This window comes from Pseudorca crassidens, chromosome 4, assembly GCF_039906515.1.
Source record: "Pseudorca crassidens isolate mPseCra1 chromosome 4, mPseCra1.hap1, whole genome shotgun sequence".
Taxonomy (NCBI): domain Eukaryota; kingdom Metazoa; phylum Chordata; class Mammalia; order Artiodactyla; family Delphinidae; genus Pseudorca; species Pseudorca crassidens.
In genome coordinates, this window is record NC_090299.1 from 118,277,616 (window position 1) to 118,299,345 (window position 21,730).

The following is a 21,730-nucleotide window of genomic DNA, read 5'->3' on the forward strand; positions in this document are numbered from 1 at the left end:
AAAACCTGGCAGTTACTGTGCACTTTATGCTATGTGTTTTACATGCATTACCCTTACAATAACCTTATGACATCAGCATTTTTATTAGTACCATTTTACAGATAAGGAAACTGAAGCTTAAGAGATCATGTGACTCACCCAGGATCTCCTACAAGCTAATAGAATTGGGGTTTAAATCCAGATGGTTTAACTTTGGAGTGTACATGCTTGAGCACCATGCTATACAGCTAAGTGTTAAATTAATGGAAGTGGTCACAATTAATAAGAACACAGATGCAAGTACCAGACATATCAAATGTTGTACCACCTCTAGCTGCATAGAGAAAAGTCAGGATAAGGAGGCCTCTGATAGCGATGAGAAACCTGACCAGAATAGAGTGATGGAAATAATGAGATACAATGAAATACAAATACTCTTAAAATACAAATACTCTTAAAATAGTTTACAGTGAGCAAGATTCATAATGAACAAAATAGAATGGATTTCCATTCCTGGCTTCATCGTCTCACTTTGGAATTGACAGAGAATAAGTTTGCTGTGTAGGCATTTCATGGTAATGACTTTACTATTATTAACAATGACAATAGTTCCAGGCAGTAGTTCATATCTGCATAGCAGCCTTCCACATAGGAGCAAAAGCACCCGGCAAACATTCTCATTTTTATTATTGATGGCTTAGATTAATAGAGCGTCTTTCTGTCAAAAAGCTCATTAATCCTTACACAGACTCTTGTGACACAAATAGGCAAGCAATCCATTTCTACATTTTACATATGGAGAAACCAAAGTCCAAGGACCTTTGTATAATTGCTTAGTAATACTGTGGCTGGGTCTACAATGAAATCATAAGGAACCAAGCATTCCCCTTCCTTACTGACTGAAGCGCTATCTCTTTTACAACTTCTTACTCTGAATTACCTGAAAGTGGGGGCCTTCTCTATCTACTGGAGCCTTCCGCACCGATTCTTACTACCTCTTCTTCAAGATGGATTCTCATTGCCTCCCTCACTCTAATAGAGGCTGCATCCATCCTCTCTCCTCCCCAAACCAGTCTCAATTGCTCCCAGATTTATTTTCTTCAGCCTGCTCAGAAAACAGCAGTAGCTCTTCACTGTCTATGGAAACAGACCCACATTCCTTCATAGAAGGAATTTCACAGCCTCCCTTAATCAGGCCCCAATCTTTTTCCCAGCGATTTCCCTGAATGCCATCTCCTCTGTGCCTAGGTCACACAAGCCTAACTTTCTGAACCCCAAAGCTCACTCTTCTCTTTTCTCACTCTGTTCCCTCTTCTAGAAATAACCTTTTCAACTCCAACACTGACTACTAAAATTATCTTCACAATTCCACTCTGATGCTATCTCCTCCATGAATCCCTTCTAATACCTCAGTTGAAAATGGCTGCTCCCTCAAAGTCCACAATACCCATTTAACCTTAATCTGTTGCACTCCCCATATTCTACCTAGGGCTATTGTGACTTATGAAAGTACATCTGTCTTATTAGAATGTTCTATCCCTGACATTCACAGAGAGTCAACAATGTGTCAGGCCCTGTGACAGCTAGTAGGTAAAAAAGAGAAACAGACCTCTGCCTACACAGAGGTTATAATCTTATAGACTCTCTCATCTAGAGTTCCTCCTCTGAATGACCAAACACACTATTTCTCTGTTTTTCCAGGAATGTTACCATTCTATATCATAAAAGAGATGTTAATTCATTACATAGAGTGAATGCTTTTTAGAAGTGGTTCTCCAAGCATAGTACACAGATACCCTGAAGGTCCCCAAGACTTTTTCAGAGGGGCCCCTGAGGTCAAAACTAACTCCAAATAATATTACGACACAGTTTGCCATTTTCACTCTCATTTTCTCTCATATGTACAGTAGAGTCCTCCAGAGGCTGCGTGATGTGTGATATAACAGCAGAATGAAGGCATAAGTAGATAAGAGAATTCAGCTGTCTTCTGTTAAACCAGTCATTAAACAGACTTGCAAAAATGTAATACCATGCTTGTCACTAAATTATTTTTGCAGTTTTCATTAAAAGATACATTCTAGATATTTTATTTAACATATGTAACAGTTTACTGTTGTTAATTCTTAATTACCTAAATATTTCAAATTGATATCTTAATTTCTGACATGGTAAATACCAATGGATATAATAATTGTCAAGTGTGTAAAGGAATCATGAGACCACAAAGTCTGAGAATTGCTGCACTGGGACACATGTCTTTCTGTGGAACCCCAGTTGAGAATGTCTGGGCGATAGGTGAATCGTTTGTAACTGCACTCTTCCCTGAACTCACCTCTGTTAAAGCAACTATCTATCCTATGTATGAGATGAATTTATCTCTGATGCTGCAGTGCTAGGTGGAAGCCAGTAAATACCTGAGGGAGAAAGGAAAGAAGGAAGGAGGGAAAGGAAGGAGAGAGCATGGCAGGGAGAGAGGCAGGGAAAAAGGAAGGAAAAAAGGAGGGAGGGAGGGAGGGAAAAAGCTAAGAATTGTGTCTTTTTCATTCTTCAAAGATTCTACCACAGTAATCTGCCCACTGAAAATATCTATTAACCTTCATGTAAATGTGTTGTATTGATATAATATCTAAGGTGATTAAGACACCAATAGTTTCATCTGATGTGTTGGTAAATCCCAATACAGCTTAGAAACCATGATTTTAAAGACAAATTTTTAAAGAATCCTCTCATAAATAAATCAATAAACAAACCTTTATGCACACTAGTCCTTCACTATCAGAGGATAATTTTAGGATAAAGAAAGATACAAATTAGGGAAATAGATGCAGTCAATTTGGTTGCCTATGCATAAATTGTTTTCCTTATGGATAATAAAGTCTCAATAATTAGAAGTTACTTCCTATAACTAAAATATATTCTCTCCAGATTTAGAGTGAGAATAGGTAGAATTAAGGCAAAGATAATAAAAGGGGGAGGGTCAAAGCAAAAATTGGGCATAGGCAAGCCTGTGTTCAAGATCCTTCTAAGCCTCCATCTGGCCTATTCTTTCCTTTCAGCTGTCCATGAAACAGCTTTTCATCCCTATGAAGTTCCTTCACTGACCAAGGCTACCCTCACCAAGGTACTCTACTTGGCCTGGCTCTTGGGGTATTATTCCATGCTTTAATTCAATCTATACAATTTAATCCATATAATTTGTACAGTTAAAAAGAAATTTAAACATCATCTATCACAACTCCCTCGTACACAGTTGAAATTCAGCTAGGTTAAGACTTGCCCAAAGGAATATTAATTCATGACAAAGCTGCAATGAGACTCTAATATCAAGTTCTCTTCCTTTTCCAGAAACAATATAATGAAAATTTTAAAATAATCTGCTAAACCCCTAAGAAAGCACTCTATTTCAGACCACTCTTGATTCCTTCCCCATGTAAAAACCTTTCCTATATATTCCATTTCCTTAGTCTCCTATGTTAATGCATTAAGACATTTATCCAAGTGTGGATGTTATCTAGATTCAAAATCCATCAACACCAATTCACACCTTAACTCAAGTTAGTTTATCAGGTTAGCTAGCCAACCACTTTACCTCATAACATTTCTTTTTTTTTTTTTTTTGGCCGTTGCATGGCTTTCAGGATCTTAGTTCTTAGTTGATCTCAGGATCTTAGTTGAACCCGGGACTCAGCACTGAAAGCGCCAAGTCCTAACCACTGGACCAACAGGGAATTCCCATAACATTTCCATTTTAATAGGAACAGTCTTCAACCAAAGGAGTAAGTGGAAATTTCACACATCATATCTGGTTCAGAAACAGAGAGAGCTGAGAACCAGAGAGCATTTTGTCTCCTTAAAACACGACACAGCGTCAGATATCTATACTTAGGACCAAGACTAGAAAAGAAGGTCAACATATGAGATTTGATTGCCTGTGATGTTCCACATTGCTGACCTGAACCCTGATGGGCAAGAGCATAGTCAACAGACACATGACATGATACATTTGGCTGAAATTCATAAAAACTGAAAAACAGCTTAAATTAAGTGTTTCCTACCCTATTTCACATAGTTTTTGCCTAATACAATTTATTCAATCTTTTTGGGGGGGAAGGGGAAGGGGGGAGTGTAATATCTTTAAATCTTAATAAACTAAATTCCAAAGCAGAATTATGTGGATTCTTAAGATTTATAAATGACTTTCTAAAAACAATACTGTCAACGTTATCCATTCTCAAGTTTAAAAGCATTTGAAAGTGGGCCTCAAGGATTAAAAGCACCAAAAAACCAACTAAAGCTTCCAAAAGTACAACTAGAAAGAAAACTTTGAAGTATCTGGCATATATAAATTCTGGCATCTACACCATAAATAATACATTATCACATGTAATGAATACTGTTAAATTGTAGACTAAATTTTCCAGTAAGCCCTAATATGAGAAGGTTTCTTATGTTAATCACATCTTCATTAATATCTCATACTTTTATTTTAATAGTAGTTCCTCTGATACTATTTATCAGAATATGGAGAATTCTTTATGAAGAATCTGAAATATCCTAAAATTTATGCTGACTCATTCTTCAGCTAAGTTCCAGGAAAACAGTATGATTTTCCTGATCTGACATCAAATTCTTGGGACCTCTCAAATCTATCTTCCTAAGAGATATAGCTTGAGGTACCACCAATCAGTGGCCTTTAAAAGGTCTACTTACGTTGGTCTTACTAAAGTTAAATAGCCCTAAGGATTTAGTTTCCCACCTTGGTAACTTGCAGCCATGGAGAAGCAAGATAAAGCAGCACTATAATGACGTATTTCTGAATATTCTCTTATTCATCCCATGTATAAGATATTTGGTTCCACAAACCTGTTATGCTCACTTCTATCACTTTTTACTTTGATTATGCTGCTATCATTTCTTGGAATCCCTGTTCTTACCCTTAACCGGAAACCATATCAATGTTTAAGGCTCCATTTAGGTCCAACTTTTACCTTTAATTCTGAAAAGGATACGACATAGGAATAAAAAAGGAAGTGCTCCAGAGTTGGATTCCCTCGGGCTACCACCACTAGCTGCATGACCTAGGGCAAGTTACTAAGCCTCCTATGTTTCAGTTTCATGATTTGTAAAATAGAAATGCTCAGTGGGATTTCTATGAAGATTAAATGAATCAGTGCATGGAAAGTGCCTTGAACAGTGTGTGGTACAAAATAATCACTCAATAAATGTTATCCACTATTATAATCTTTATTATAACTCTCATTCTTTCCACACCTCTCTGAACATATATAGACTCATAATTCATAAGGATCTTAAACCCTAGAGGTCACTTTGTTCAATCTCCCACATAAAGTAGTACATTTGGTCAACCATGAAGACAGTTAAATATTTGCAGTGCTGGAAAGTTTGCTACTTTTCAAAAAGCACAGACTGACAAACAATCCTAATAATCAGAAAGTTCCTTTATATAAAGTGCCTACTCTCCACTCACAGGTCTGTAACTTCTGTCTCCAGTACCACTTCAAAATAAACCTGCATCCTCTATCTTCTTTCACAAAATATTCCGAACAGTCTGTGACGAGTTAAAAGAACAGTAAGACATTTTGTTTAGAAAAGTAAAACAAATTTTGGCAAAATTTACTCAACAGCAATAACAAAATTAAGAAATTTTGGTAAAATTAAGAAATTAAGGTAATCCTTGCTTCTGAGGGATTTGGCAACAATATTCACATTTATCACCCACTCTATTTAAAAAAATTGTAGACTCTCCGTCAGGCTGTCAGGCTGCTTTCCAGATTATATCCAGACTCTCCGTCAGGCTGTCAGGCTGCTTTCCAGATTATATCCAGAGGTACAATATTTGGTGCATTATTTTGTAGTCTAGTTATTTCTCTACAAAGTCCCTTTGGCTATGTTTTTTCTTCTTGTAATTTTTGTTTTCCTGCCTCTGTTTCTATCTATCTATCTGTCTGTCTATCTATCTATCTAGATAGATAGATATATCTTGCTCTTTCTTCTTTCTTTTGTCAACCATTCAACACATATTCATGCAGTACTACCAAGTATCAGGCACTGTGCTAGGCATGGAAAAGTCAAAGATAATTAGATTTGGCTCAAATTACTCACAGGCTAAGGTGGAAAGACAGACACATAAACAGTTAATAAAACACACTGGTAATGCAGTGAGATAGACATGCATAGGCTACGGTGGGAACACCAGGAAGGAATGCCTAATGGAAGGAGTCAGGAAAAGTTTCTGGAAGGAGATAACATCTGATGAAATCTAAAGTGAGTCTAAGCAGCACCTCCAAACACTAAATCACTTGAGAATCTTGTTTGAAAGATTCTGAGTCAGTAGATGTAGGTGGGACTTGAGATGCTGCAGTTCTAATCAATTTCCCAGATAATGTCCGTGCTGCTGGTCCCCAGATCACTCTTTGAATCGCAAAGGCCTTAAACGATGAATAATGACTAAGTAAAGGAGGGGTGGGGTGAATACAGGTGGAATAGACAGTATGAAGTAAATCACAGAGGTAAGAAACACTTGAGTGCATGATAAGACTGAAGCACACTGGTGTCCCCAGGCAATTCGAGAGATCATCAGTTCCTAAACTGGAGGTGGATGGGAGTATGGTATATTTTAAGTAGAAGGGAATTTATTACATAGGCCGTAGAGCATATCAAAGTAAGCAGGGCAGTCACATGGTAACAACTGCAAATAAGAGCTGGTAGAATCATGAGCAAGAAGATAATATGCTAGACTACTTTAAGTAAACCTGCTAACAATGATAATGAGGCCTAATTTTGGCTGTAGCAACAGATTTATTTCAAAGGAAACTGATGTGAGAAATGTTTAAGAGATAAAGTAGGTTGATTGTATTTTAACTTATTAATGTAAAAAATCAAGCAAGTTGCTATTTCTTTGCATTCGTTGCCAGCTTGGTGTCTATTCTTAACCTAACAGTAACATATGATCTTGAACAAGACACTTAACCTCTTTTCACACCAAGTTCCACATTTTAAAACAGTAAAGAGTTGACCCCAAAAAACACTGTGGTCTCTTTAAACCCTAAACTTTATAATACTGTGAATTAACTTCATCTCTCATTGAATCATGGAATCATAAAACATATTCTTAAAACTACCACAACACCTGGAATATAAATATACATTGTATGACTAATATTGAATCTACCTAGCCAACAGGTCTTAAAACTTGAGACTTCTAAAATCCTCCCTCTTCTTCACCCATGACGTTCATTACTGAGTCTAGCTGCTTTGTACTTATGTCCTACTGATGATTCTTTGGTTTGTGCCCTTATTATTTTTTAGCTGAATTCCTGCAATAGCACCTTACAAGTTCTCTCTGACTCTAATCTAATCTCTTTCCAGACACTATCCAAGAAATTGAAGAACTCTGGAGTCAGAAAGACCTGGGCTTAAATGCTAAATCCACTGTTTCATAGTTGTGTGATTGTTAGCAAGCTATTTAACCTCTCTAAACCTGAGTTTCCTTATCTATGAATCATAAGGTTGATATGAAGATTAATGCTTAATACACAGTAAGAACTCAATAAATGCTAGTTATTATTTTGAAAGACAAGTCTCATAAAGACTTGAGCAGGCACTTTACAAAAGAGGAAGATCAAATAGCCAATAAAAAATGAAAAGATGTGCTTTTTATTAGTAGTCAGCACAATGCAAATTAATGCTTCCATGAGTACAATTAGGTACCCACCTGATCAGCAAATTTTAAGAACTTAAAAACCAAGTATTGGTGAGGATATAGAGCTTCTTATATATTGCTGATGGAAATATAAATTGAGGCAACCAATTGAGGAAAACATTTGGCATTATTTAGAAAAACTGAATGTGCACATACCCCCAAACTCAGGAGTTCCTTTCCTTGATGTGTATACTAGAGAAGCTCTTATACATGTATACTAGAATCTATGAGCAATAATATATGTGCATAAAAAGTGTCATATGTATATTTAATATTATTATATGTAAATGTATTTATTTAACATTTATTTAGTACATAAATAACTCAGGTTATTTTATATATATATATACACACACACACACACACATAAGTAATATAGAAATAATCCAAATGTCTATCATAATAATGGCTAAGTAAATTTGGATATATTCATAGAGTAAAATACTACATAAGTTACATGAATAAACTACATACATCAACATGGAAGAATCTTACAGTGTTTCACAAAATCAGGTGATTAAGAATATATCACTATATACTACTATGATTACAAGATTGAAAACCTACAAAGAAAAGTAAGAGAATAAGCGTGACAAAAGGCAGGGTAATGGTTACCTCTAGCGGGAAAGGAAAAGCATGTGATCTTAAAGGAGCACAAAGGGCTTTCTGGGAGTCTGCTCCTTAATATGAATGGTGGTTATGTGAGGTTTGCTTTATAATTATTCCTTAAACTGCATTTGTTTTATACACTCTTCTAGGTACATGATATTTACTAAAAAATAAATTTCATCATGTCATTCTACTTAAAATCTTTCAAAGCTTCTTCATTTTGGAATAAAATACAAACTCCTTAGCTCTGTTTAAAAGATCCTTCATGATATATCTCCTGTACCCCTCTTCAGCTTTATCTCTACCACCCTCATTTATGCCCCAGCATAGTAAATAGCATCTAGTGCCCCCAAACACCCAGGCTCTCTCAAGTTGCTGGGGCCTTGAAAAATGTTCTCACTGCTCCCCTTCTTCTAGCTAACCTCTTATTGCCCTTAACATTCAGCTAAAATATCACTCCCCCTGGGAAGCCTTCCTTAACAAATCCCCATCCGATCTGTCTTAGACTCTCCTCTGCTGCGCTTCCTTTATCACCCAATGTCTACCCATTTAATAGCAGTGGATAAGTACCACACTCTTTAGAAATAACTCCCTTTTTTAATGGCATACTTTATCATAAGTGCCACATTCTTTAAACATAGCTCCTTTAAGGCAGGTACTGTCTTTTTCAGCTGTCCCAAGAGCTAAGGATGATATCTACACCATGGATTCTCAATAAATGTTTGCTTAATGAATATATGTTTAAGATGGGGCAATATCTGTTTTCTACATCACTGGGAGGCACACATAACTCAAAATATTAAGTTCAGCCATAAAAAATCACCCTTCTTTTAAATTGAAATTGTTGATTACTGGCAATTACATATGATTCTCAGTCATAACAAACACATCTAATACATATTGATTACGCACAGCATAGCGATGACTATTATATCTGCTTTCTCAATATAATTATAAGCAGACTGTAATGAGAATCATGATGTGAAGAAAGTATAGGGTTAATTTCATATAGGGTTAATTTCATCAGTGCTCTGCAGTTATGGGTTATGCATTGATTCATAGGGCAGCCTACATACTCAGAGTTATATAAGCCACTAAACAAATGAAAGAGAGATATTGATCACTAGTTCAAAACAGCTTCTTTTGGAATCTTACAAGCACCACTGTCATACTCTTATTTCTCAAAGATGTTGTTTGACGGATTATAACTAGTTCATCTCTGCTGGAATCTATTTATTATTGACATTGGTGACTATGAAGCATCAAGTATTTGATTAAAAAATATACTCTGCCTGCGTGTGCTGATATTTTATAAAATAAGAAGATTTTAAAATTATTCCAACTAGCAAAGCAACTGGATCTATTTTTAATACTGTTTTTATTAAGCAAAGAATTTGTAGGCTAAAATGTCCACAAATTGAGCTTTATAAAACTGTGATGTTGATTTCTCTTCCCTTATGTCTAAAGATCTAAATGTTATGTTAATATATATTACATATATATTATATATATAATATATATATTATACATACATATTTATTACATATATATACATACATTATACATATATATATATACATATATATATATTCCTAAAAGGAATTAAGCATTATAATTTAGCTCAGAACCAATTCTTCTACTAGAGAGGATAAATCAGTAAAATATAGAATTATGCTGCAAATAATAAAAGCCACTGAAAAATACTGTTACCCAACTGTTATGCAGCCTCATGAAATTATTCATTGTAGTCACCTTACTTAGGCTGGTATCATCCAGGGTGGTAGCATCATGGTGTTATACGATGCACTTATGCACCTAAAGACCTGTAGCTCCTACATGTGGTATTGATAGCACCACACCATCAGTTAAGCTTTCTGTCCTGTTGACTTTCACTTCTTTAGTTGACATTATTTGGAGCAGTATTTCTTTCCGATCTATACACTAAATCACATGCACTATTTAAATTGGTTATATAGATCACATGTTTCCTGCTAAGGAACATTTTTAAATTTGCAACTCACCACTGCTTGTATGGTTTCTCATCTACAGGAAATGGGTCTAATTCAACAGCTTCTTGCCTGAGTTGCCATAACAAAGATCTGAGATGGTCCTGCTGTTGGTGTTTCTCAAGCTAGCCTAAAATCAAAGCAAAAACACAGCCAAGTTTGATTTTAACATTTCAATAAAAATTTCACCTGCATTTAGAAAATCAAAAGACTGCCAAAGACAATGGGTGATGGGTGATGGGACACAGGGGGAGGGAATAAAACATCTCAAGGTAGTTCACTCTGTTCAAATTTATCACAAACACAAGAACTTGGTTGTTACCAACACCAGAATAGTTGGAATTTTACAATCTGAATATAAGCCCAGTTAGTAATTGTTACCTTGGTTGATATGGATTGGTTTTGTGATAGGAGGCACCCTATTCAGCTTCAACTGCGACAGCTCCCTGTTACATGTTTGCACAGTCTGCTTCTCATTTAAAAACAAATGGGTTCATTTAGAACAGTGGGTTACAGAGTTATGGCTAAAGGAGGAGAAGTTTGGAAATCTCTGAAGTATGTGAAGTAAAATAAAACTACACTGAAGTTGGTCTGAAGCTAGAAAGAGACCTGTTATGTATGTTTTTCCATAATCTGATCTAGTTACAAAAGTAGTTTGTAACTTCGGTCTGTTACTGTTACTTTTCGACATTATACCGGACGGATTCTCCAAGACTGTTCCAGTTTCCAATGTTCTACCCATTATCAACCTACAGCTTTTGATTTCTAGTTTGGAAAAGTATGGTCACCATGTCCCAAATAAACGTCCTCTCTGCCCCAAATAAGAGTCCCTTTCCAGGCCAAGTGTTTACAATTGCTGCTGCTGGAAATCCTCCCACACCACATCTTCCTGCCCTCTCCGCAACAATCCCAGTGTGGCCTACCACCATTTCAGAGGAGGTAAATGTCTTTCTCCTCTGAATTCCTATTATATGTATTGAGTATGGACACTTGATCATATACCATCTTTGTTATTTAACCTCATCACCCTAAATGACTATAAGCTCCCAAATGGCAGAAACTGTGTTACAGTTTCCCAAACTCTTTCACCCATAGTATTTAGAGAACTATGTGCATGAGAGACATTCGTTCAAGGAATATTGATTGTGCCCCTACTATGCACCAGGCGGACACAGTCAGTCCCTGACAGAGATTATAATTTAGTAGTGAATACAGGAAGCCCAGGAATAAGCAATTACACACACACGCACAAAATGTAGAAAAAATCCTGTTTATTATGGTGCATATGGGGTTTTGGAGTAACTATGGGTTAAAAACATTTCTAAGGAAACTTCAATCCTTTCTTTTTCCATTCAAAACTTTAATTTCCATTCCTAGGAGCATTCCTATAAGCCTATGGGTTTTACATCTCATAGTCACCAGGGATAAGATCAGTGAGAAAGGCCATAGTGGCTTTTTATGAATCTGAAATGTCAATTCAACTAGAAAATCCTTTATCAAAAATAATCATAAACTTGCAGTCCACTTTTCAAACTAAAAATGTTTCTTTCAATTTAAGGATTTTCAATATCACCTGAAGTCTCCATTTAGAGTTTCTACCAAGATTCACAATTAGAAATGGAGTTCTCTTCCATTACATAGAGGGGGGAGAAACAGAACCTGAAACACAGAGATTTTCTCATAACTTGGTTATGAGAATATGTACAGATAGGTAAATTTCTGAAAATCCAAGCTACAATTCTAAATTACAATTTCTCTTTCAATCAATATGCAGCAAGATCTTTTATCTGAATCAGCAGCAGTGTCTCATCTCAGACTTATGTAATGCAACAAATATCTCTAATATGCTAAAAAAAATGGATTTTGTTCTTTATCAATAAGCATCTCCCCCAGTAGTCTATAGGCCCAACTTTTTCCACGAATCCTTGGTCCTCAGAAGAAGGTGTAAGAGATGCAAGCGTGGTATGGTAGGAAGCAAGCACTCAGCCTACAACAAATACAGCATTGTACTCCTTTCTTGTCATTCCTGGACACTTTGTGCCTCTTTTTTGCATAAGTGTTGCAGTGTCCAACCAAAAGCTTAAAAGAGACAGCAAGAGGAAATAGTAGGGGCAACAGAGAAAGAATTTAAAATGTCAATTTGTTACTTCTTATTCTAATTGAAGGAGTCCATTATTCTCATTAGCACCTAGGCAATCATTCAATTTGAACACACCAATTCCATGTAAAGTCTTATAGCTACAAATGTGACCTGCAGCCAGAAGTAGAGCAGGAAGGGAGAGCATCTGCCCTCATGTTTAACAAGAAAAACCCAATTCGTCTTTATCCATCATCAGTATTAAAAGACTTTTCCACTAAGATTCATTTACATAAAGTCACACACACACGCACAAAAAAACCTTTAACTATGGGAGGCTTTCCCTTTAAATATGGGAGGCTTTCCCTTTAAATATGGGAGGCTTTTTCACATTACTTAAATTAGGCAGATTCCTTTTGCTCATGATATTCCTATAGGATACACTAACAAGGGAAATCCTATGAATTTTCCTGTAATTTTAAAATCTACATATATTTTATGGCATCCGCCATCAATTCTCAGTTCATTTTAACCTTGAAAATTATTGACCGTGTATTCTGAAACCATTAAATACTAATAGCTGCAGACGTACCAGACAATGACAGCAAAAACACACTTGGTCCCTCTGGGATCTGTTCATAAGCCCCAGCTTCCAGCGTGGCAAACACACTCCTCCCCACAGCAGATGCTGTTCTGGGGCAGGCAAGCAGGAAGCCGGAAGCAGCTGATTTTTCCTACTCTGCATATCATTTCTTACTGCCCATCATCAAGAATCTTTTTACCAAAACTGTGAAGATTTTATAACACTAGGAGATTGTCAAATTAAAGATTCCTTGCAATAACAAGAGGGAGTGATGTACAAATGAGGAAGCATGAAGACTCTTTAATACCTAAGGTCATACCACCTTTGTCATTGGATTTTCCAGTGCTGTTGTGAAGGAGAGAAAATCCAGTTTGCTTTCTGTGATAAAATAAGATAATCTAGGACTTTATATCAATTTTAAGAGTGAGATCAAGGTAGAGGGAATACATACCAGAGACAGCAAAACTGCTACATCCAAACTGTCCGGCCCCAATAATCCAATGGCTCCAAAGTGGAGTCGGAAGCTTGCGAGCTCATTCATGGGCATGAGCATCACTCTCTATATTTATAACACAAAAATTCATCCAAGGCAGAAAATTTACAGCAGCCTCTCTGAGAGAAATGCAGGCCTTTCCTGCAACCATTTTAATACATGGATCAGCATTCTGTGAGGTCTTTCAGGGTCTGACAACTAGCAGACTAGGGACAGAGGGAGAAATTGGATATTGGGTTGGCAATGCCTGGTGCACTTAGACCCAATTTCCTTCAGTCTGAGCTGTGGCCTGTCCCATAGGACTTAGCCTGACTCTATCCAGTTTGTTCATAAAAGTTATCGTCAACACACCAAAGCAGGCAGGGCTGCTGTAAAGACACTGTCAGGCTCTGCAGCAAAGACAGCCCATGTAAACAACCTTGTGATTGCTTCAGAGCCAACTGCCATGGGATAAGCCATTCTTTTTCTGTGGTTAAATTACAGGACCCTAGGAAATTATGCCTTTAAGGGGGTAAAAACAGAGACTCAGTCTCTAGACTTAAAGGGAGAGGGAAAAAAGAAATATATATATGTAATTTTCTTTAAATAGCTCTAGTCTTGATTTACTTGAAGATTTTCCAATAAATCACATTTATTTTGCTGCAGGCACAAATACATAAATTCTGCTAAATACATTGCCATGCTCATTTTTGATGATATATCTTTTTCTCCCAAATGAGCTCTGACATTTCTAGGGGACACAGTATCCTAGTACAGAGTACCTGGGAACCATGCCATGAAGAAAAAAAAAAACAAATGCTGCCTGCTGTGACTAGATCACTTTCTTAAAGGGACCCCTTACCTATGCAACTGCAGTGCCAATGTTTTATCTCTAACCTGACCCCCATTCTGTGTTCCTCTTCCCAGCCCAAATTTAGCCTAGAGCGTCTCTGCAAGAGTAATGCCATTAGTTTTCCAACTAAAAATACCACTCCTGAACTAAAATATGTAAATATGCCCCAAAATACTTATTTAAGCTACATCTCTCAGGAAGTAAACTTGAATAAGTTAAACTCTGCATATCTTAAAGATGTGATTTTTTAATGTGTTACGGAACCCATGGCATTTCTTAGATCTGGGACTGAGGTCAGCACTTCTAACAAGTACAGCTGTTTCTCATTCTCTCTCTCTCTCTCTCTCTTTCTCTCTCTCTTTCTGTCTCTCTGGTTTTCTCTTCCCTTCTGTAGCTCTGCATTAGTCTAAAAATCCCCGGTCACAATAAAAATGCTCCCTCCCACCCTCTGCCAAACCTCACTCCAAACAGAAAGGTTTCAACATGCCCAAGTCTGGGGAGAGATGATCCGCAGAGAAGGAAAGGCTGGTGGCTTCTTGCCTCAGAGGTAGTTCACTTCATTAACCTCCTATCCACCCCATCTCTGCCTCCCTCTTCCATGCTCACTCTCCCACCCCACCAGAAACAATCAATAGACATCACCCCCACCCTCCAAATAAAACAGGTTAGAACCCAGAATGAGCAAAGAGCCACCTACCATTCCGTGCTTGAGAACTACGATCCTGATCCAGCAGTGTTTGCCCCAGAAATCCTCCCTACTTGTTTTTCATTAACCACATTCCAAACTGTAATAAGGAATAGATTCTTTGGAGGTGGGGAAATTGTTTAAAATTAATGATGGACAGGTGATTTCCAAGAAAAGCCAATCCTAAAGTCACTCAAGCCCCTAGGAATTGAGGGTTGAGGAGAAAAAAGGAATAGTGTAAAAATGAAAAAGGAAAGGAAAAAGGTAAGCATATAACAAGCACCAACCACCCCCATAAAAATAAAAAGAGAAGGGGAGGTTTTAAAAAAAGGAGAAGAAGAAGAAGAAGAAGAGTGGCTTGCTGAATCACCCTCTTTCACTGTCTGGAAACCATTGTGCAGCGTGATGCTGCCTGTACCATTGTGGAACCTACCAGAGGAGACAGACAGAGGGCTTGGGGAATGGGGTTGCTATGGCAACCAAAAGGAGCACACGTGACGTCAAAGCCCAGAGAGGTCTAGGGAGGGGTAAGAGGGAGAAAGGAAAAGAGGAAAAAGTCTATGTGCGGCTACAGCTAGTGTTTTCCAATGAAAAGAGGACCAGGTAAAGTGGAAAGGGACAGGGTTCGTTGGCAGCTATTATTAGCAGCTACGACATCAGGCAGCCAGTCTGCACACCCGGGAGCTGCACAACCGGGAGAAACAACCCCACTCCATGCAGCCCTGGCTCAGCACACAGCAGGGCTGAGAAACAAATGCTTGCAGACCAAAACACCATTGGAAATATAGTCAATCTGTGCTTTTCAACTAGCTCAGCTTTTTGCAAACAGCACAAAGAGAGATATGGAGTATCTCTAAATGTCAAAGCAAACAAGAATGTAATAACCTCAGAAGCGAAGTAAGCATTTGGGTCCCACCTGGACTGCAGAGGTCATTTGAACGGCACAATTCTTCTTCTCTGTTTCCTTATCTTTCATAAAAATCCTGAATAAATACCCACTAAACCAAACTCAGCAAACTGATTCTTAGATTGTAATTTGAATGTGGAAAGAAAATATCAATAATTTGAGTTAACAAATGAGGGTTCTTTTTTTTAAAATTGGGGTAATTCTTTAGGGAATGGATGCAAATTGCTAGAGTACTATTTGGGACAGATATCTCAATTTTATTTAAGTAATCTGTCCTGTCTTTGTTAGAGTATATTTTTAAGTCTCCATATAGTTTGCTAAATGTTAAATATAGATGTTTAAATATAGATGTCATAGGGCTTCCCTGGTGGCGCAGTGGTTGAGAGTCCGCCTGCCGATGCAGGGGACACGGGTTCGCGTCCCGGTCCGGGAAGATCCCACATGCCACGGAGCGGCTGGGCCCATGAGCCATGGCCACTGAGCCTGCGCGTCCGGAGCCTGTGCTCCGCAACGGGAGAGGCCACAACAGTGAGAGGCCCGCATACCACACACACACACACACACACACACACAAAAATATATATATATATATATAGATAGATGTCATAGGTTCTTAAATATAGAATGTTAATCTATAAATATTAGTTTTCTAGAATGAGAGCTCAGAACAGTGGACTACTTCCACTATTCTTTTTTAATTACCAAAATTTTGTAACTGTTTAAAAATATTTTTCTACTTAAGGGAAATTTTCAATACATATATGGCCTAACCAGCCTCAACCCTTGGGCTTCTCAAGTTACATAATTGAATCAAATTCCTTTTTTGCTTAAACAACTTTACAGTAGGTTGTCTGTCAATTGCAACCAAGTAAGACTGAGTTTTATACCACTCTACACTGTGTTTTGGAACTAGCATACTTACATGAATAAGGAGCTTCTACCACATGTTAACAGAAAGGATAAAACATGCAAAAAATATAAACCAAGCAGTGATTGTAGACACTGAAACACATCATAAAACCATGCAGGACCACATCAGGTTTTGTGTTGTTGCTGCTGACATAATTTCATTCAGGAGGGAATCTAGAAAAAAAAGTCTTGCATGAGTTTTCTTTTTCATCCAGTGGATAAGTTTTTGGAGGTTGCTTTGTTCTAATTTCAAGTTCAACAAGAAGCAGGTGAGTATTAACTTTTAGTCTTGGCAATGGGCCTACGTACAAGACAACTATGTCTCAAGCAAAAATATGTATTGATTAGCCAAATAACTTTATATAGCACAATGTAATTGGCATTCCAGCTTTTAATTTACTTTATTCTAAGTTTTGATATCAGAAGTCAATTCCCAATAACTGGATATCAGTGAGGAAAAAATTAACTTCAACTCCTCACGTTGCAAACACAAAAATTAATTCAAGATAAATTTTCACTGAAACATGAAAGCCAAAATCTATAAAGCTATTAGAATAAAATGTATCTTTTAGAAGAAAAAATAGCTTTCTGTTCTTGGAGTAGGCAAAGATTTCTTAGGACACAGAAAGCACTCACCGTAATAGAAAAAAAATAGACTTGATCAAAATTAAAAGCTTCCAAGGTAAACATTAAGAAAATGAATAGACAGCCATGGACTAGAAGGAAATACTCTTGATAAACATATCTGAAAATATTCTTGATATTCACAAACTCTAGATTATATAAAAATATCCTACAATTCAATGATAAAAACAATTTTGTTTAATGGGCAAAAGTCTTGAGCAGGACTTGACAAAGGAAGATATATAAATGGTCAATAAGTATATTAAAAAGTATTCAATGGAATTGGTCATCAGGGAAATGCAAATTAAAACTGCAGTAAATGCCATTTCACACCCACAAAAAATGACTAAAATTGGAAAGACTAACAACACTAATTATTGAGTAGGATACAGAGAAACCAGAACTCTCCTACATTACTAGTGGGAGCATAAAATGGTAAAACTACTTTGGGAAATGGTTTGGTGATTTTTAATGGTAAACATACACCTACAGTATGACAACAAGATAGTCACCTAAGAGAATAGAAACATTTGTCCACCAAAAAAAAGTTATACATCAATGTTTATGCCAGCTTTATTGATAATTGGTAAAAACTGGAAACAACTCAAAGTATAGCAACAGAAGAATGGATAAGCAAACTATGGTATATTCATATAATAGAATACTATTCAGCAATGAAAAAAGAATGACAACTATGAATAGGCTAAAACCATTTACTTTTCTTCTATTAGGTGTTAATTCTTGAAGGCACAAGTGACAGAGTGATAGATGCCAACATTGTACTGGGGTGTATTTTACTATTTAGGGCTTTAATTCTCAGCCTACTCATTTCAGTAATATTTAGATGATTAAAATGTTCTTTTAAATCTATTTTATACACCACAGAAAAAATAATTTCCTAAAATTAGATCATTTAATATGTTAGTTAAAAAAAAATGACACCTAAATAGATCCTACTCCTTACTGGATAAAACCATTTAAAGTCCTCAATGAGAGGATATTACATTTTCAGAATGAACTATGGAAATATGCAACAACATACATGAATCTCAAAAACATGCTATGTGAAGAAAATGAGACAAAAGAGAGTATTTACTATATAAATCCATTTATATAAAGTTCTAGAACAGAACTATTCTATGGTGATAGAAATCAGAACTATGATTGTCTGGGGGAGCCACACAGTTGAGGGAAATTCTATAGTAATGAAACTGTTTGACATCTTGACAGAGGTGTGAGTTATTACATAAATGTAAGCATTTGTCAAAACTCTTCAAAGTCTAGCTCTTAAGACCAGTGTATTCACTCTGTATAAATTAAATAGCTGTTTTTAAAAAATTAAGTCAATTCCCAAGAAGAAATTGCTGAGTGAACAATAAGTTAGAGTTTCTAAACTTGCAAATCTGGTCCTATACCTTGAGTCTTGATTTTTCAAACCCAAGCAGACCCAGCAATAGGAAGGGCTAGACTCAGGGTCACCAGGATCTTAATGAAGGTGCTGAAGACCTGGCTTTACAAACAGTAAATGGCAAAGGACTCGGGAATAAGGGAGCATAAAAGAATCAAGTCAGTGAGATTGGACTGCCAAGTAAGAATTCAATTTCTGAATCTAAGTCTCAAGTTCTTTCATGGGGGGCTAGCATTAAAACCAACTACAGTACTAAGGTCTCTTATCAAAATCGGACCCAGAGTAGAGAGACCAACTAGTCTTCATTTGCCAAGGACTTCCCAGGTTTTAGCAAGTCCCACATCCCAGGAAACCCCTCAGTCTGAGGCAAACCAGGAAGGCTGACCACCCTAGCCCAGAGCCTAGAATGGACTTGAACCCTCAGATGAGAGTTAAAGGTTCCACCTGCAAATAAATTTACAAAAGAAGTCAAAGAGGTCATTATAACAGTGACGCTGCTGAAGAGGAGTGTCACCTAGCTACTCTTTTAACAATTAGATATTTAGGTTATAAATTAGGATGCTGGTAAGAGGATGCAAATGATTTGATAAACACAAGCAAAATTATAAATGAACTGAGGAGTGAATGAATTTGAGGGGAATTCAGAGAGTCAGTATTGACTCAGATTCACTATCATTTCAACATATATAATAATGTCTTCTCTCAGAAAGTCAGCCATGTATCTTTCATGATGTTTGCACCTGGGGAACACTGTCCTTTGCAAAACAATTCCACAATTTAAAACTTTCAGAAACAGTATCTCCCTTTTGGAAAGTCATATTGCACATTACTAAATTAAAAGCACTGAGAAACCTTGAGGTTAAAAAAAACTATTTAAATTTCTTAAAATTAAATCAAAATTTATATCTCAAAATAACTTCCACAATGCAATTTTTAATTAATATCTTGTATCATTCTACTTGGATAAGAAACACATAACTAACAGTTTACCATGGTCATAATAATCTTCAGTGTAGTGAACTTAAAATATCAATGGTTCCTCATATAATCTGATTTCATTTCTGGGTATTTAATTGAAGAAAACAAAAACACTAACTTGAAAAGATATATGCATTCGCATGTTCGTTGCAGCATTATTTACGATAGCCAAGATATGGAAGCAACCTAAGTGTCCACTGATATGTGAATGGATAAAGAAGGCATGATATATTTATACACAGTGGAATATTATTCAGCCATAAAAAGAATGAAATCTTGCCATTTGTGACAACATGGATGGACCTTGAAGGCATTATGCTAAGTGAAATGAGTTAGACAGAGAAAATACATATGATCTCACTTATATGTGGAATCTAAAACAAGTAAATAAAAAAGCTCATAGATAACAGAGACTAGATTGGTGGTTGCCAAAGGCAGGGGGGATGGGTGAAATGGGTGAAGGAGATCAAAACATACAAGCTTCTAGTTATAAAATAAATAAGTCATGGGGGATGTAATATACTGCCTAGAAACTATAGTTAATAATACCATATTGCATATTTGAGAGTTGCTGAGAGAGTAAATCTTAAAAGTGATCATCACAAGAAAAAAAATTCTGTAAGTATGTATGGTGACAGATGCTTGCTGCATTTATTGTGATCATTTCACAATATATTCAAGTGTCAAATCATTGTTGCACACCCAAAATTAATGTAATGTTGTAAGTTATACTCAATAAAAAATAAAATTAAATTAAACCTAATGGTTTTAAAAAGAATAAATTTTGTGACCTTTCAATGTCACAGAAAGAGAAGGAATCTACTTCTGCACTCCCTTTCCTTTTTAATTAACAGACTTTATTTTTTTAGAGTAGTTTTAGGTGTACAAGAAGATTGAACAGAGAATTCCCATATACCCAGCTTCCCTCCCCACAGTTTCCCCTATTATTAACATCTTGCATCAGTGTGGTAAATTTGTTACAATTGATGAACCAATATTAATACATTATCATTAACAAAACCCATAGTTTATATTAGGGTTCACTGTCTTGCACAGTTCTACAGGTTTTGACAAATGTATAATGTCATGTTGCACTCACTTATAATTTTCTTCTTGCTTAGGAGTCAATTTTACATTCGGGAAACAACTGTGTTCACATCAAAAGAAAGTAGATAAAATTGGTCCACTGAAAGTTTTTCCTAGTGGACAGAGCACTATTGTTAGAATTCAGTGGCAGAAAATGTATTTTGAACCAACTTTTATTACTTTTATTAAGTTTATAAAAGCATTGGTTTTTTTTCACTGGCAACACCCATAACTAGCTAAATTATATCCCTTTTTGGTTAAACATACTTTGATTATAAATGCAGAATATCTGCTGCTTGGAAAACGGTAGCTTTTCAGTAGCCTGGTAGACTTTTTTGAAAGTCTGGATTTAGTTGACAATGATTATGGGGGGATGGAATTCTATTTAAAAATAATATCAAAGTATCTTAAACTTCCTCAGGTAGCAACAGTTTAAAAAATCTAATTAGAGGGCTTCCCTTCCCTGGTGGCGCAGTGGTTGAGAGTCCGCCTGCCGATGCAGGAGATGTGGGTTCGTGTCCCAGTTTGGGAAGATCCCACATGCCCTGGAGCGGCTGCGCCTGTGAGCCATGGCCGCTGAGCCTGTGCGTCCAGAGCCTGTGCTCCGCAATGGGAGAGGCCACAACAGTGAGAGGCCCGTGTACCGCAAAAAAAAAAAAAATCTAATTAGAGTATTTGTCTTTTGAACAATCATGCTAATAGAAAATTGCCTTTTCTTAGATCCCAGCAGAAGCTGGTGTGTGAGATAAGGAAACAGTTATTCTTGCCATACATCCTCAGGTTTATCCACACTTCAATCCATGTACATCTGCAGCAATTTCAATTTTCCTT

At 36.6% G+C, this 21,730-nt stretch overlaps 1 protein-coding gene across 15 annotated transcripts in view; it reads right to left on the reverse strand.

Moving 5' to 3' along the window:
• Positions 1-21,730, reverse strand: part of MAPK10 (mitogen-activated protein kinase 10) — a 623,441-nt gene that overhangs the window by 339,850 nt on the left and 261,861 nt on the right. For 2 of the 15 annotated variants that reach the window (XM_067736533.1, XM_067736527.1), the window contains exons 1-3: positions 15,000-15,443; positions 13,429-13,611; positions 10,333-10,447 (exon numbers count right to left, since the gene is read on the reverse strand). The gene's annotated coding sequence lies outside the window, so the exon portion shown is untranslated. Of the gene's footprint in view, positions 1-10,332; positions 10,448-12,986; positions 13,089-13,428; positions 13,612-14,999; positions 15,451-21,730 lie in introns of those variants that run through there. The other 13 variants (XM_067736532.1, XM_067736525.1, XM_067736534.1 and 10 more) reach the window with 10 other exon arrangements.